This window comes from Dermacentor silvarum, chromosome 4 (assembly GCF_013339745.2).
Source record: "Dermacentor silvarum isolate Dsil-2018 chromosome 4, BIME_Dsil_1.4, whole genome shotgun sequence".
NCBI classification, from domain to species: Eukaryota; Metazoa; Arthropoda; class Arachnida; order Ixodida; family Ixodidae; genus Dermacentor; species Dermacentor silvarum.
This window is the reverse complement of record NC_051157.2, coordinates 140,558,335-140,574,916: the sequence shown is the minus strand read 5'-3', so window position 1 is coordinate 140,574,916 and position 16,582 is coordinate 140,558,335.

The window sequence follows — 16,582 nt, the reverse complement described above, 5'->3', positions numbered from 1 at the left end:
CGCATTCCTGGGAGGGGGATTTATACGTACGGCAAGAGCCGGCCAGGCCTTTAGGCTCGGTGCTCGAACCTGCGGTTTGTCTATCGCCGCACGCCGTCGCGCCTCGTCGTGAAGCCCGCTTTTGGGGCAATTTACCGACGCTGCGCGAAGAGACGTAGAGCGAGCCCACAATTTGGCGCCCAACGTGGGGCAGTAACTGGCTTTGCATTGCTGGTGTGCGTATCGAGCCGAGGACCCGTGTGATCGGCTTGTCGTGTCATGTTTTCTAGCTTCAAGGAGTCGTCACTATGGACGACTCTCGCGAATGCGGCTCTGTTCGATTACTCAGCCGGTGCTGGTGTCGAGCGAGGCACAGCTCCTCTCCCAGAGCACGAAGCATGGAGCAAAGACTTAGTTGGCGCAGACCTCCTAGATACGCACAATATGTCCACGCCGCTCCGCAACGGGTGTGGTTCACTCAATGCAGCGGTAAGCAACGATGAGCTTACCGCCATGGAAGAGGGAAGACTGCCGCGAACCCCACCTTTATTAAGGAGCTACGCGGCTGTGGCTTCCACCGCCGACGGCGAGCGCGGAGGGAGTATAGACTTGCCGCCTGCCGTGAGTGCCGGTGTGCGAGGTAGTGAGGTAGCCTCTGGTCGCGTCCAGTTGAACGCAGTACCGCTGGCCGAACTGAGGGAAGGGCTGCGGGTGCCCCAACACGCTCAAAGCGCACCGGCAGGTGCTCCTAGTGGGCCAGGAACCCCAGATGCGGGGGCGCTGCTTATCGAAGCCACGCGATTAATTCAGTCGCTTTCTAGTGCCCTCCAGACTTCCTTGGAGGCACCAAGGCACTCGCGGCCGGTGGTCAAGCTGGCAGTGTCCACGTATCGTGGTTACGCGGATGCGGTGAGCGTCACCGACTTCCTCGATGATTTGGCGCACTATCAGGCCGCTATAGGGCTGGATGACCGCGAAATGCTCGCTCGTGTTGTGCCCGTTGCCCTTACAGAACGAGCAGCGCAGTGGTACCGCCTTTCCGGCAACCGTGCAGCGACGCCCGACGATTTCAAGGCTGCTCTCCACCAGGAATTCTTACCCGTTGACTACCATCGTAGGATGCGGCGCGAGCTCGAGTTGCGGACACAGGCCCCAGACGAATCTCTTCTTGAGTATGTGCGAGCGATGGAGTAGCTGTTTCGGATGGCGGAGCCAACAGCCTCTAACGACGACAGAGTTGAGAGGGTCATAAGGCAGGCTCGCCCGACTTTTGCGGCCTACCTGCGCGGCAGTCGGTTCCGTGATCTCGAGGACATGGCCACCGAGGCCAAGCGCATACAGGGTGATATGCTGGCTATGCGTGCCTACCGCCCTCCACCGCGCGCGAGCGAAGCACTGGAGCCGCGCTGTGCGTGGGCGGGAGCTTTCTTTCATTCCCGCCAACGGCCATCACCCGCGCAATCCACGTTTGCGGTAGATGTCGAAAATCAGCAGGGTTGGGGGATCATCGAACGTGCTTTGGATCCTCACGCGTACGCGAGGCACGCAGCCAGTGCGATGCATAGGCCCAACCCGGCCCCCGAAATACGCGCAACATTGCGGAGCAGTGCGCGCAAAGTCGAAGACGCGGTTCCTGAGCGCCCTGAGGGCAGCGCAGCGGCAGGAGGAGGGCGACCCGAACAAAGCGCTTTCAACCGTAGGAACGCGCGCGGCGGAGTCCGGTGTTTCGAGTGCAGTGAGCTGGGCCACATTGCTCGTTACTGCCCCAGACCTCCCCCCCCCCCCCCCAGCAGGGAAACGGGGATGGTGGTCGGGCGTGAAGACACGTTCAAACGAAGTGATTGTCGCCCCCTCCGTGTGTCGTGCGGGCTTACCCGCGGATGCATTCGCGCCGTTCATCACTGTCACTATTGCCGGTCGTGAATTCGCCGCGCTTCTCGACAAAGGGCCAGTGCCTCTTTGTTTGGCGACGACGTTTTGACCCTCTTGCAGCAGCGCTTTGTTCGCTTGAGAGAATGTCGAGCAACATTTAACCTAGCCAGCGGCTCCGTCCCTGCGGGCGGGGCAGCAAGGCTGGCTGTTCGTTGGGATGGGCGAACGGGGTGCTTTCGCTTCATTCATTTGCCCGGTTTGAGCGTGCCCGTAATTCTGGGCCGCGACTTTCTTCGTGGGACCCATATCGTGGTGGACATTGCGAATGGAGGCTACAGGGTGGGACCGTTTTCCCCTCTGAGGCCTTTCGCTGACCCTCCGGATCCTGCTTGTGTTTGTGCGGAACGAGTGCCTTGCCCGCACGACGCGCTAGAAAAAGGGGCTCAGCCCTCTCTGGGCAAGACTGTTGTGTGTACTGCCGCTCAAGTAGGCGTATCTGCGCACGGTATCGAATTCCACCCTTTAATCGCCTGTGCGGTAGGGTTCGACCTCAGACAGAAATCACACATGTCTGAAGTGCTGTTCAGCTATGACGAGCTGTTTACAGAGGACCCAGGTTGCACGGACCTTGTGCGCCATAAGATCGAGACTGGAGATGCGCGTCCTTTGAAGTGCAACCCCAGGCCGGTTAGCCTGTCCAAGAGAAAGGCTATAGATGGTGTGCTTAACGAGATGCTAGCGACCGGTGTCGTGAAGCGTTCCGATAGCCCCTGGGCATCTCCTGTCGTCCTGGTTCCGAAAAAAGACGGTAGTTTCCGCCTTTGCGTTGATTACCGTCGACTGAACGCACTTACCCGTAAAGATGCCTACCCGCTGCCAACCATCGAGTCAATTGTAGGCAGCCTAGGTTCAGCGAAGTATTTCACGACTCTGGACGCTGCAAAAGGCTATTTACAAGTAGAGATGGAACCCGAGGACCAGGCAAAGACCGCGTTTACATGCCATCCTGGGCTTTTCCAATTTGAGCGGATGCCCTTTGGTCTGTGTAATGCCCCAGCTACCTTTCAGAGGCTAATGGATCGGGTTCTGGGGGATGCCAAATGGTCCCATGCCATGTGCTACCTCGACGACATCGTGATCTACTCACAAACGTTTCAGGAGCACATTCGTCACGTTGGGGACATACTAGGGAGACTCAGGGCTGCGGGCCTAGCGCTAAATCCGGCTAAGGCACAAGTGGCGCAGACTCGAGTGCAGTTGCTTGGGTTCACCCTGAGGGGAGGCTCCATTGAGCCGAATTCCGAGAAGCTCCAGGCTCTCCTGGATTTTCCCGTTCCCCTTGACGTACGCAGCCTCCGCCGCTTTCAGGGAATGGCCAATTTCTATCGGTCATTTATTCCATCCTGTGCGAGACTCCAAGCACCGCTAACAAAGTTGTTGGGGAAGTCGGTTGAGTGGTGTTAGGAACCGGAGCAAGAGCAGGCGTTCCGTGGCTTGTCCCGAGCCATTGCAGAGACAGTGCGTCTCAGATTGCCTGACCTGACCGGGGAATTCGTCGTTCAGACTGACGCCAGTGACTTGGGATTGGGGGCTGTCCTTCTTCAGGAGTTCGATGGTGTTCTGCACCCTCTGGCCTTTGCCAGCCGGGCGCTGCCCCCTGCAGAGAAAAACTACTCTGTGACGGAAAAGGAATGCTTAGCGATTGTGTTTGGTCTGAGGAAGTTCGACGTCTATTTAGACGGCACGAAATTCGTCGTGCAGACGGATCACAACGCGCTCAGCTGGCTCATGAGGCTTCGCGAACCTGCGGGGCGGTTGGCGCGCTGGGAACTTCTCATACAGCACTACGACTTTTCGGTGTAGTACCGAAAGGGGAGCACGAACGTTGTCGCAGACGCGCTTTCGCGTCCGCCGCTTCCCCACCCGGCTAGTGCCGGAGGCGAGCGGCGACAGACGGAAGCCGCCGACGCGCCTGGTGGGGCGGCCGAAGAAGAAAGGGAGGCCGTTTTCGGGCCCCTCTTTAGACAGGAGACTGCAGTGCTGCAGTGAAAGAGGGTTTCGACGTTGTTCAGCCAGGCGGTAACGAGTGTTCCCCCTCAGTGGGGGCAATAGTGGTAAACGCGTCAAAAGGGAACGTTGTGGATGGATCGCCTGGCGCTAGTGCTGATTTAACCATCCACACCTGTGCCTTTAATGAACAGGACGTCACCTCGCATGTTGTCCGCGCGCATGTGCAGAAGGGCTTAGCCGTCGAAGGGCAGCCGCGCACAGTGATACCGGAGAACGAATCCTTTTTCAGTATATCCCAATGACAGTACTGAAACCGGCTCTCCCTCTGGAGGGACTGCGATTATATTCAGCCGAGAAGAGCTTGTACGGGCCCAGCAGGAGGATTCATTTTGCAGAGAAATTACTGGTAGAGCAGAAGAAACGGAGCGCCGTAACGTTGCTGGTGTTGCAACGAGCGCAGAAGGGCCCGAGCCAGCTTGTATTGCTGGTAGTCCCGAAGATTCCTACCTGCTGGACCACGATGGGCTCGTGCTGAGATACATCGCTACCGAGGATGAATCTGTTGATCCGTTTAAGGTGGTGATACCGAAAAATCTGAGGCGCGCACTTTTGCGTTACGCTCACGATGAACCGCTGGCTGGACACCTGTGTGGCTCAAAGGTCTTTGAAAGACTCAGCCGCACACTGTCACCAGGCCCGGTATGAAACGGGACGTTTTCCGTTATTGCCGGACTTGCCACGTCTATCAAACGGTGAAATCTCGCGGTGGCCGTCCGCCGGGCCTAATGAAGCCAATTGACAGTCAGAGACCTTGGCAGTTTGCTGCCTGCGACTTAATGGGACCTTTTCCAAAGAGTAAGCAAGGCTTTCAGCACCTTTTGGTAGTGGTCGATCACTTTACAACGTGGGTGGAACTTTTTCCGCTCCGCGAGGTGACGGCCCGGGCAGTGTTGGACAAACTGATGGAAGTTTTCACGCGCTTTGGATTTCCAGAGCGTTTGATTACCGACAATGCGTCTTACTTCACTTCCCGGGTGTTTCGCGAGACGTGCACATCCCTTCAGATCGAGCATCGCCTCACGTCGCCCTACCACTCCCAGTCCAACCTCACCGAACGTTTTAATCGCACTGTGAAGTCAATGCTCACGGCCTTTGCCAAGAGCCAGAGGGACTGGGCAGACCACCTGAACGAACTCGCGTTCGCCATTCGGACGGCAGAAAACCGTTCCACAGCTTTCTCCCCCGCTTTTCTCACTTATGGCCGTGAACTGGCGAATCCGCTAACCATTGTTACGCAGCGCCAAGCAGGGGTTGAGAATGCGCCAGGGGACCTTTCCTCGTACGCAGCGCAGCTTCGCGCCCGGCTTGCCCGCGCTTTCTCTAGAGCGAAGGGCAGCTTGGGAGCCGCCCGAGCCCAGCAGAAGGCTCAGTATGACAAAAGCCACCGTGACGTCTGCTTTCAGGATGGTGACTTAGTGCTCAAACGCAACCACGCACTTAGTGACGCCAGCAAACGGTTTTCCGCAGCGTTGGCTCCTAAATGGCTGGGGCCTTACCGAGTGGAGAAACGACTCTCCCCGCGCGTGTATCAGCTGACCGATCCTCAGACGGGGAGAGCCAGAGGCCGCGTTCACATTGCCAACTTGAAAGCCTACCATTGCAGGCCAGACGAGCCGGCGCCGGAGCCCAGCGATCTCGAGTCCGGGAAACAGAGCACGCCCGGTGTTTCCGACCGCTTTCGGCCGCATCATCGGTACCACCTCAGGCGACCACCACCATTGTGAAGTCGCCCTCGCATTTCCCGACCTTTCTGGTAAAAGAAATGCTTTATTCCTGCTCTTTGCCTTTGCGAGCGAGTGCCTTTTTCTTTCGGGAATTCCCGCGTAGAGGCCAGCGCGCCATGGTTCCAGCCCGCCCTGTATAGTCGTCAAGAGACGCATGTGCTTTCCTTTTGCCTTTTGTTCAGTGCCTGTACTTTGTTTTCTTGTTTGTATAATGGGTTTAGTCTCCCTCGTGGGCATAGTGTTGTTTTCAATGCGCCCCCGCTGCTTACTCCACATCGTCATTGTGCGTAGCTGTAGAGGGACGCTTGGGGCGCTCATTCTTTTGCCGCCTGGTCTTTGAGACTCGCCGCGTAAATGTGGGGAAAGCGTGGGCGTGCGACCTCGGGAGCGTCACACGAGGGGGAGGCCTCAGACATTGGTTTCCCGGCTCCGGGATCCGTTGCAAGCCCGAAGCAAATGTGCCGCGGGTGCAGTGTGTGTGCGCGTGCAAAAGGGGAGGAACACCGAGCCCAACTAGCCTTGCGGCCCTCTATCCTCAGCCTCACATCCCTTCTCGGCCCTTCTCGAAAACGATTCCGGTAACAGTCTTTACAGCTCTTGCTAGCGCTGTTGCTTCCGGTCTCTCGGAAGCGTCTTCTCGCCGTCGTTCCCACACGCGACAGTTGCCTTCGTCGGTACGTTGAGTCACCGCCCACTCGCACTCAACATGGCCAAGCCGTCTACTCCTGTCGTTCCTCCGAGCCACCGCCGCAACCGACGTCGACGTTGGGGTGCAGGGCCAGGCGCTCTAGCTGCAAGAATACTCCGTGCTCCGACGACTGTCCCGCCTGCCACACCTACGGAGACCAGTAAACAAGCACGGAGTGTGGCCACCTGGACGTGTCAGGAAGGTGTATCGGCACCCCTATGGTATGTGTCGGCGAAGGCGTGGTCCACACAGCGCAGAGTTGAGAGGAGCCGGCAGCCCGTGCCCTATCCCTTTAAAGGGCACACGCTCACCCTAACGGACGCGGCGGCGGGCGGTGCCCACCTGCCCCTCCCCGCCGATGCTGCTACCTGCGGGAAGTGCGGGACTCTAGTCATTCACCAGAGCCACTACACCGGCAGGATTCACCCGGTGGAGAGGAGGAAGAGTGCGGCGGGCGATGGCGCGGTGCCGTCTGGCGCGGCGACGGCGTTGACAGACGACGAGGTGGTCCAGCTGTGCCGGCAGAGGATGCGGGAGGAAACCGGCTTCGCAGCGCTCGTCCTTCAGAGGGCTGCAGAGGATGAAGACGCAGCCCTCGGGGAGCAACGGATTATTCCGCAGGCTGAAGCAAAATGGGACGTGGTAGCCGCCGGCCAGGTGCCCGCGGTTGTCGTGGGCTGACAGCTCGGGACTGAGCGGGAAGGCTCCGGGACTGTTTGTCGTTGTTTTATTTTCTAAGTGGAATTTTCTTTTGTTCTTTGTGGTTTTGTCTCGTGTGCGTCTGTGTTCGTGTAGCAAACATTCCTTTTATTGTCGCGGTCTTTTGGGAAACAGTTTTATTTGTATCCTTTGTGAGTTATTTGGTTGTACGCGATTTTTCTATTTTATTTTTTCTATAGGTGTTAGTATCTGCTATCAGTATATCTACCGGATCTGTAGTGTTTTTATTCCTTTTACTTATGTGCTTAAAGGCTGGAACGGAGGCTGAAGGTTTGCCGCCCTTGCAATGTCTCATGCTAGCTAATACGGGGACCTTTCCTTGGTATTACATGCCACCGGCTTACTTCTCAGCCGGTAGGGACGTTTAAGGGGAGAGGGATGTGGGGATGTGGGAGATCCCGCGGTCAGCAGGGCGCCGTCGTTGCGGTGCGTCCGGCTCCGGGCTGATTCGCTAGTGCGAGGAGACCCCTCCGAATACATGTCCCTCGACCCCGCGCTGTTTTCCCGGGCGCCGCGGCCGTGTCCTGGGGCGTCGTGCTACGCAGCCCTCCGATTGGGTCGTGGGGGCGTGACGTAGGGAAGGAGCCCTTACTGGCAGCGTTGTCGCGGCGCGCGGGAGTGGAGCAACGGGAAGGACAAGCGCCGGTAACGAGAGGCAAGCGGCAAGGTACGTGAGCGACCATCTATGTGTGTCCCCAACGCCACGGCCTTGGGACATTCACGTGCTTTGCCCGCTTGCGTGAGTGTGGCTTGCTGAGCGGCTCTGTGGTCCGCCCTTGCGATAGTCGCAGGCGCTCGGTGCGTCACATTCTGCGTGTCCGAACCGTCGCTGACCAGAGTCGGTGGCGGAAAAGCACTAGGCAGTGTCTTGCGAACGCATCTCGGCACGCATGTGCGAAGCATCGTTCGACGCGGGGCGGAACCTACCTTCCCCCGCCATCGGGGACCGCGGTTGCTGAGTGTGCTCCGTGCTTTAGAGTGCAATTTTGTATTTACTGGTGAGGTGTTTTAAGCAATAAATGTGTTAATTGTCCTGGAAATCTCGCATTCCTGGGAGGGGGATTTATACGTACGGCAAGAGCCGGCCAGGCCTTTAGGCTCGGTGCTCGAACCTGCGGTTGGTCTATCGCCGCACGCCGTCGCGCCTCGTCGTGAAGCCCGCTTTTGGGGCAATTTACCGACGCTGCGCGAAGAGACGTAGAGCGAGCCCACAACTTTAATATAAAGAAAAAAAAAGGGGGGGGGGGGAGGCAAACGAACTGTGTTGCTCCTGACCACCATGGTCTTAAAGGGACACTAAAGAGAAAAGTACTTCTGCATGAGTAAATTACTGTTCAGTCTACACAAACAAAACAAAGTGCATGTTCTTTGCAGTTTGGTTGAAAAAGTGCTAGTATTCATGATGCGCGTCATCCAAGTAGCAAAGTAATGAGCCAACTTTTTATTTGTTCTAATTGTCAAGATGTTAATTTGGGAGATGAGCATCATATGTGACATCAAAACAAACCGTTTCCAGCGAGGAACACCATTGTGTGCTTATTTTGAACCCCCCACCCCATGAAATTTGAAAAAGATCATGTGCATGGAATTGCAGGGCCCTGAAATTGTCTTAGTGGGTAAGCAAGCTGGCCTTGTCATTGATAATAACATAAATATTCTTTACACAATGCACCAAGAGCTCCCCGATATTATGAAACACGAACATAAAGGAAATGCACTGCTCCGAGTGGTTAGCCTGCGACGAGCAGTTTACTTTCCCGCGTGCCTCATAATCGGAACTGGTTTTGGCACGTAAAACCCCAGAAAGGAGAATTAACTTTCCCCGCTGAGACTGTTGGACGGCACAGCAACCTTTTTCACACGGGTGCATTGACGCATGGAAGTTTTCATACTTGCAGGCTTCTCTCCACGAGAAAAAAGAAACATGATGTGGACCTTGCTAGAAGCATGTCACTCTAATATATCATACAACTACCTGATCAACACCCTAACAGATAGATTACAAAATTAAAAGAGTTAGCTATAACTAATCAGGTGCCAAGGGCTAATAAAGTACTGGCCATTTCTCAACTGAACTCTGAATAACATGCACTTGGTTTTATTTGTGTAAAATTATCTGTGTATTTTTAAAGCTTGTTCCATAACAGTTAGTTAGTGGTAGATTTTTATGGCGCAAGGGCAACTGAGGCCAAAGAGCGCCAAACACAAGGTTGATTGTTCCATAACAGCTGGGACACTATACCATCAGGGTTTTTTTGTTACAGAGGGTAGTGGTCACAGCTACAAGGATTAGGTACAACACAATGTCATTCCTACTTATCCAATGTTAGCTGTTGCAATAATACGAGAAAAAAAAGAACCGTATTAATGCGACACAATATTAGGTCAAAAAAAAAGGAAAGCGTGGTACAGTAATTGGTACATTTAGCATATGAGCACTTAATACAGCCATGAGATAGTGAAAGGGCTGGAACAATACATTGCAGTTACTGCCCTCATAAACTCATAATCTTGAACTTAAACTGTTTGAATGAGATGACAATACTACTCTTTTGATTTACTTGGTATATACGAGTTCAACTTACAAGTTCAACAGTCAGTTAAGAGAGCCGAGCATTAGGTTAGCCGTGATATGTAGGTCAAACTTATACAGGGTGCTGAATAATTTCGCTGCGCCTGTTCGAAAAAAGGTTTTGCACTCATCACTGCACTGTTCTTGCTCAAATTTTACAGAACGATCACATTTTGGGGTTGCCTTCGTTGAGTATGACACTTACTACAGTTATTTGCCTGGTGTTTTTAGAAAACAAAAGTGAGAATCAGCCTTCACTTGTGGGGATGTGACCTGCTGCAACGAGAGCACTAGCATAAACTTGTGTCGCTGCCTGCTGGCAGCTGCAGAAAGCAGCTGGTCAGGGAGGTTTGCCACATGTTCCAGGAGCAGGCAACATGCGGCAAACGTCCCTGACCAGCTGCTTAACGAAACTTAACACCCATGAATTTTGTATATGTAATGAAATTTCGGTCTCACAAAGAACAAAAATCATCTGTGTGGAAACGCGACTGTCACGAATAAGCAATTGGTGCAAAAGTTAGGTGCAGAACTATTACTACTGACGTAAACCACCTCATGACTTGCCGAGAAGCGTGTTGACTGCTGCACATTATCTCATGATTGCTGCCTAAGGAAGTTGGCATGACATCAGAATCGCCGCGCGTATAAGGAGCCATTCTGCGCCTAGTCTCCGCGTCGAGTACAGGGCACGCTGCAATTGAGAAGTTTACTATGCACCGAATATGTTTTAGAGGTTTTGCTAAAGATCCACGTGAGCCACAAGCGCTCCGCTACTTACATGCGCCGTTTGATTCATGTGGTCGATGCACTGCGTAAGGCTGGAGCTTTCTGTGCAAGCATGCGAAATCGGCGGTTTCATTAGAGCATGTATCCGTTTGCACGAGGTACAATTAAGCTCGTCTCCCATGGAGAGCAAAGCTAGCGGAAGGCGGTGAAAGTTTACGCTAAGTTGTGAACAACGCATGGCTGAAGCGAAGTGTTACATGATCTCATATTGTGGCACTAACACGCACCACTCGTACGGGCGAGCAGGGAGCCATTAGGCCACGCCGAGCACTAAAGAAGTCTCTTAGATTATTTTTCAGGTGCTTTAATGTTCGCAGAGAATCCACGTGGCTTTGTTTGGCACCACCGCAGCAGTGACGTCGGAATTTCTCGCAAAAACGGCTAAGTTATTTCCTGGCCGGCACGGTTGCGTGTAGACTCCGCTGCCCCAAACGATGTAGGAGATGAAGTGCTTGTGGCCGCGTAACACGCGCATAGATCCCTGACGGACCTCATTCAAGATCTATAGTGTAGCTATATCGCGCAAGTCGTGCATGAAATCTACATCCAGCGTCTTTCTGTGCATCAAAAAAGCGGTCTAGTCAATGCCATTCCGGAGTATATAACATGCGCGCATGATTGAACTCATCTCGAGCGCCCGTAGTACGCGACCGATCGGCCTAGCCACACGTACGCTCGCTGCATATTTGGCACGCGCCATTAACTACGAAAATACTTGCACACAACGTTGACCCGTAGATGAGAATGTACATAAGGTACAATCACGACAAGAAAACTCTCGTATTAAAAAATGCATACTCACGCACAGGTTGACTTCAGCGGCCGTATTCTGAAACATTCGCCTAGGCGAAATCAGCGTGCGCGCTGATTGGCTGGTTGAGCAAAATTGAATAACGTCGGGCTCAACCACCCAATCAGCTCATCCAATTTTGCTAAAACAGCCAATCGGCGCACGCCTGAAAGCGAAAAAAGAAATTTCGCCTAGGCGAACGTTTCAGAATACGAACCCAGTCTCCTCGGTTACCACGTTGCGCACAAGGCAAGGCTGTCGTCGATGGCGATGGCGATGGCGCAAATTCCGGGACGAAAGGAGATACAGAAAATCAAGGAACCGACGCTCTCTCTTTTTTTTTCAGTCACCTCTCGAATCGCCAGTGCAAAAGTACATTTTTCATTAATTACGGCGGATGATACGCAATAAAAACAAGCATACCGGGAAGCGCGTTCAAGTCGCATGGGTCGCACCAGAATCATTGAATGACAAGAATGAAAAAAAAATGTATAATAATGTTTGTATTAATTCGATCCGCAATCCAGCTTTCCGTGGCTGTAGAGTGTACTAGTGGCGCTTCACTACGGTTTGCAGGTGATGTAGGTGAATCGAACGCAGCTTTGACACATTCTATTCACCTGTATTAACACCTCATTCGTTCCAGCGGTGCAGCAATGGCGCCTTTGAACACCCTTTGAGAAATCCGCCGTTCGTTTCAAAATATACAGGAAAGGTGCAGGGCTGGTTCGCGATTTTGCTGCGCCCTTTCTACTGTCGGTGCCGACTTTGTGCAGTCGTGCAGGTACAGTGTCCGAGAATGTACACATACCTTATATTCTAATCATCGAGGAAGGAATGATTCTAATACACTCTGGTACAGGTGCGAAGCAGCGGCGCAGCAGACGACACAGCACACATGCACAAGCGCCGTTAAAACCCAGCTTACGGCTATCTGCCGAGTCTAGGCAAGCGCGGGTATATTAACGTCTCCGAAGCCGATTACACCAGCAGCTCAAGACCTATTTAACGCAAGCCGTGCACATTGGTCAGACAAAATGCACACCTGCACTGGGTCTGCACTTCGGCATTCGTTTCGTGTGCCGCGCTTTTCGTGAATCGGTGCGCCAACTGGTTCACAGTGGTGCATGCGAATCGAACGGGCCTTTAAAAAATCCGTTCGCTTCATGGAAGAACGGGAAAAAATGTCGCAGTTTCGCCCGAAAGGCGAAGCATCAATGTCGATAGCGAATTAGCAGAGAGCTATTCGGAGTAGGGATAGTAGCTTTATCGACTGCATAAAGTTGGACACATTCACTTACTACCTGAATTAACAAGCGTGGTGTCAGCGCGCACAAGCACACATGAATAGATCACACTCGATGACCGCAGACTACCACTGTCAAAACGCTCGCAGCAAGCGCAGCTGCCGCAGCGAGCGAGCGAAGGTTCGTGCGGTTTATCGCTTCAAGGGAAAACTGAGCGGCCGAATGCACAGTATACAAAGGTCAGAGCCGTTTGCAGGTCCCTTGCAAGATACGGTGCGCGCGACAACACCGGCAGCCCGTACCGGCGCAAACATAATAAAGAACCAAACGCAAAGCGCAAAGTACATGAACGCATTTGTTGGCAGAGTAGAAGCCGCCTCCCCCCTCCCTTCCGCGCTTCCTTCCCGCTTTGCTCCTTTCGCGTGGGAGATTGCGTCGCCAGTTCCCCATGCGCCCGGTTGCAAGATTTCATCGCCCTTGGACTTTATACTGAACCTCACGCCGAGGACGGCAGAAATCTGCTTGAAGTGTCCATATAATTGCTATCGCAATAAAAACTTCCTTCATGGAGGAAGCAATTTTTCTTCCTCCCGGAAAAAATTTTCTGCCTCCATGGTTCGATTCAATTCGGCTCATGCGTTGACAGGTCGGCTGCTCCTTGCTGTGACTGACTGCCCCACTGCACTGCTGCTGTCCACGCTTTCGCCTCGCCGTTGTCTTGCGTTTTTCGGCACGGGCTACAGCGTTGAGGTTTCAGCATCTGACTCATCCCTCTCGCTCATCATGCCCTCCAAGTGGAGGAAATGTCGAGTCGTAAGAAAGGAATACAACAAGATAATGAATATTGAGCTAGGACACGCGCAGCTTGTTGGCCTTCCTTGTCCAACGACGAAGCTGCATGCTTCACCTCTGCAGACAGTTCTGGTGTAGAGCGACTTTTGCCGCCGAAGCCGGGAACCAGCAGACAATCGTGAAGTTCAATTTCCATGGATGACGGTGGTGAGCCTCTGTTCAAACGGTTGAACGAGCGTTCGAGAAGTGAAGCCTTTGTTGACGACGTCTGCAGACAAGAAGCTCCTTTTGTAGAATGCCAATCAGATAGTGCGGGTACGTCCTCATGTGAGCACAGCGACTGATAGCAGATCAAGTGACAAAGGAGGTCCCCAAGGTAGCGATTCAAGTGATGAGTCTAATGACTTTCTCGCTTCAGACAGCTTCACTGGGCCAGATGAGGGAATAGCCTTCACTTGTAGTCCAACGCTCTCTCATTTACTTTCCGAACAACTGTCTGCGAGTGAAGAGCTTGCTGTAATTGCTTCCAAAGATAATATGACGCATGCATGCATTAACGATGTCCTCGATTTCTGCCGGCGAATAGGCATCTCTGACCTTCCAAAAGATGCTAGGACAGTTTTGAAAACTGAGCGCAAAGCTCAGGTGAAGCTAAATGGTTCATTTGTGCACTTTGGCCTTGCAGAAGTAATTCCTCAAGTGTTGCAGCCGGGGCAAGTAGTTCCAAGTGAACTGAAGCTACAAGGCAACATTGACGGAGTCCCTCTTTACAAAGTAGCCAGCTTGCCTTTTGGTCCATTTTGTGCCGCATAAAATGTGGAGGCATCACCGCCATTTCTTGTCAGTGTGTACTGTGGTGCAGGGAAGACGCTATGTCTGCAGGATTACCTAGAGCCATATGTGCAAGAAGTCTCCGACCTAACCTCTGAGGGGTTAAGTATAGGAGATGTTCATGTTCAGGTGAGCATTGGAGCCATGGTTTGCGATGCTCCTGCAAGGAGCTACGTCAAATGTATTGCTGACCACACTGGCTATTATGCGTGCGAGCGATGCAACCAAAAAGGGCAGCACATTGAAAACAGGGTGACATTTCCCAAAGTTCATGCAGCACCACGGACGAATGCATCATTTCGATCTCAAGAGAACAAGCGCCACCATTCTGGTGTTTTCCAATGATAAGTGCTAGCTCCAGTGATTTGTGCTAGCTTAATATATTCTCAAAACTGACTGAAATATATTCTCAATTCATTTCTGTAATTGGCACGCTTTAAATAGAGCTGCTTTGTTTTAGAACAGAGACCAGCATAAAATCCAGCAAGACAGAAGCAAAATAAATGACAGAACGAGAGTTAGACTTGGAGATATTAGTTTATCTTCACAATGCCCAACATGGCATTTTTGACACACAAGAGTTCGGTAGCTCAAAATACTGATGTCAGGGTGGGAAAGTTTGCGAAATTCACGCTAGTGTCTTCGACACACTGAACCATAGCTTAAATTGCAGGTAGCTCAGATAGTCAATTTATAATTAATTACTAAGATATAAAGACTTTTTTCAGATGGGGGGAGGATACAAATGTACTTTCTAGGTGACAAAGTATAAGTTTGTTTTTAATTCTTTTTTTATTATTTGTTTGTTTTTTGTTTTGTTTCAGCAAAATGGGTTTTAGGCTTTCTGGGGTTATTCAAAGGATATATCGCAACTAAATGTTTTGTATGTGCGTGATCCCTGCAGCCACACCTCACCTTAACAAGGTCCATACGTTATTCTAAATGTCTGCACTCGCCTAAACAAGGTTCAGATGTTATTCGAAATGTTTGCATTCTTTATCAGTGAGAAAAACGGATGTCATGATTGCATGTCAGGAGCTGTGTTTCTTAATTAGTACATTTCCAGAAGCTCACTTTCAAGAGTTGTACATGCCTTTCCCATCTCATGCACATCATAAAAAACTGGAGGTATAGCTGCATTCACAACAATGAAAGAATAAATGGCCACCGATGTACCCATGGGCAGCAAAAGCAACGTCCACGCATTCTATCATTGATGTGCTGATCAATGAATGTAAACCCTGCCACATGTAAAAGGGATCTGCAAATTATTTCTGTGGCCTGTGAACTCTGTGGCATATTTTTGTCATGTAGCCACCCTTGAATTGGTTTGCAATATGGCTACAGAAGCCAACAAGCTTGCTGTGTGCTGAAAACCGTCGATTCACATTGGGCCCCTTCACTACTTTCTTGTGCAAAAATGCACAAATAATACATTATTTTGTTGTTTATTCTTTTCTGTTGTGATCACCTTGACGTGCATATTGCTTCCCATCTCATTTTTTTTTCACAGTCACTGTGCCACCACATCAGTGGCACTACTGAAATGCCCATCAGCTTCCAGGCAACAAATTCCTTGCTGACAGCTCTATTCATTTGAGTGAATGCAGCACTCTTTCAAGACATTAATAACAACATGCCTAATGCTTGAAAAATGAGCTGTAGTGAGGTGCAGCAATGTAGTTCTGCCTAGATTGCAACATATTCGGGGCTAAGCCTGACAGTGACTACACAATAGAGCAGGTTGGTCATCATTCAGCGCCTTGCCTATCTAAGCCTCACATCTTAATGGCAGGAGCCCTGGCTGCTTCCACACATGTGGAAAGCTAGCGTGAACACATTATATAAATCTGCATCTATGCATGCAGCATGCACATTGTCACTGGAGCAGCCTTTTGGTGTGGATTAGCACAATGGAAGCACCACATTAATCCACACTCAATTTTACATTATCTCAAGCTGTGCCATGGAAGATGAGAGATGGCACAATTACTGTATCTGTGATGCCTCATGGCATGTCCTTATAGTTTTCATGCACATGTCATCTTCGACATGATGCCCTTTATGAATGAAGCAACAGCTTAACCACTCCCTTTCAGTATACGTAGCATAGGGACACTAAAGAGCAAAACTACGTCATCTTAGACTGACATAGTTTGACTTTTACTGCAGAATATAAAGGCCAAATGTTTTTTTTTTCTTTTTTAATGTCGTACTGGTGCATCAATGTGGTAGTATGAAAGATTTCAGTGTGTTCCCTCATATTTAGGATGTGTTAAGACAGGGAAAGTACTGCAAAGTTCCTAAGGTTATTTGTTCGCTTCTTTAGAATGAAGTCATTCTTGACCAGATAAACAAGTAGACCCGAGTAGGTCTTGTCAAAATTCAAGACATCACAGTGAGCCTGGTGCTAGAACTTCACCGCAGCACTACCACTCATCTTCCAATTTGTTTCTTCTCAGACTTGCTAAGCTGCCTCTTATGTTAACAGTGGCCGTTTGCTATTGC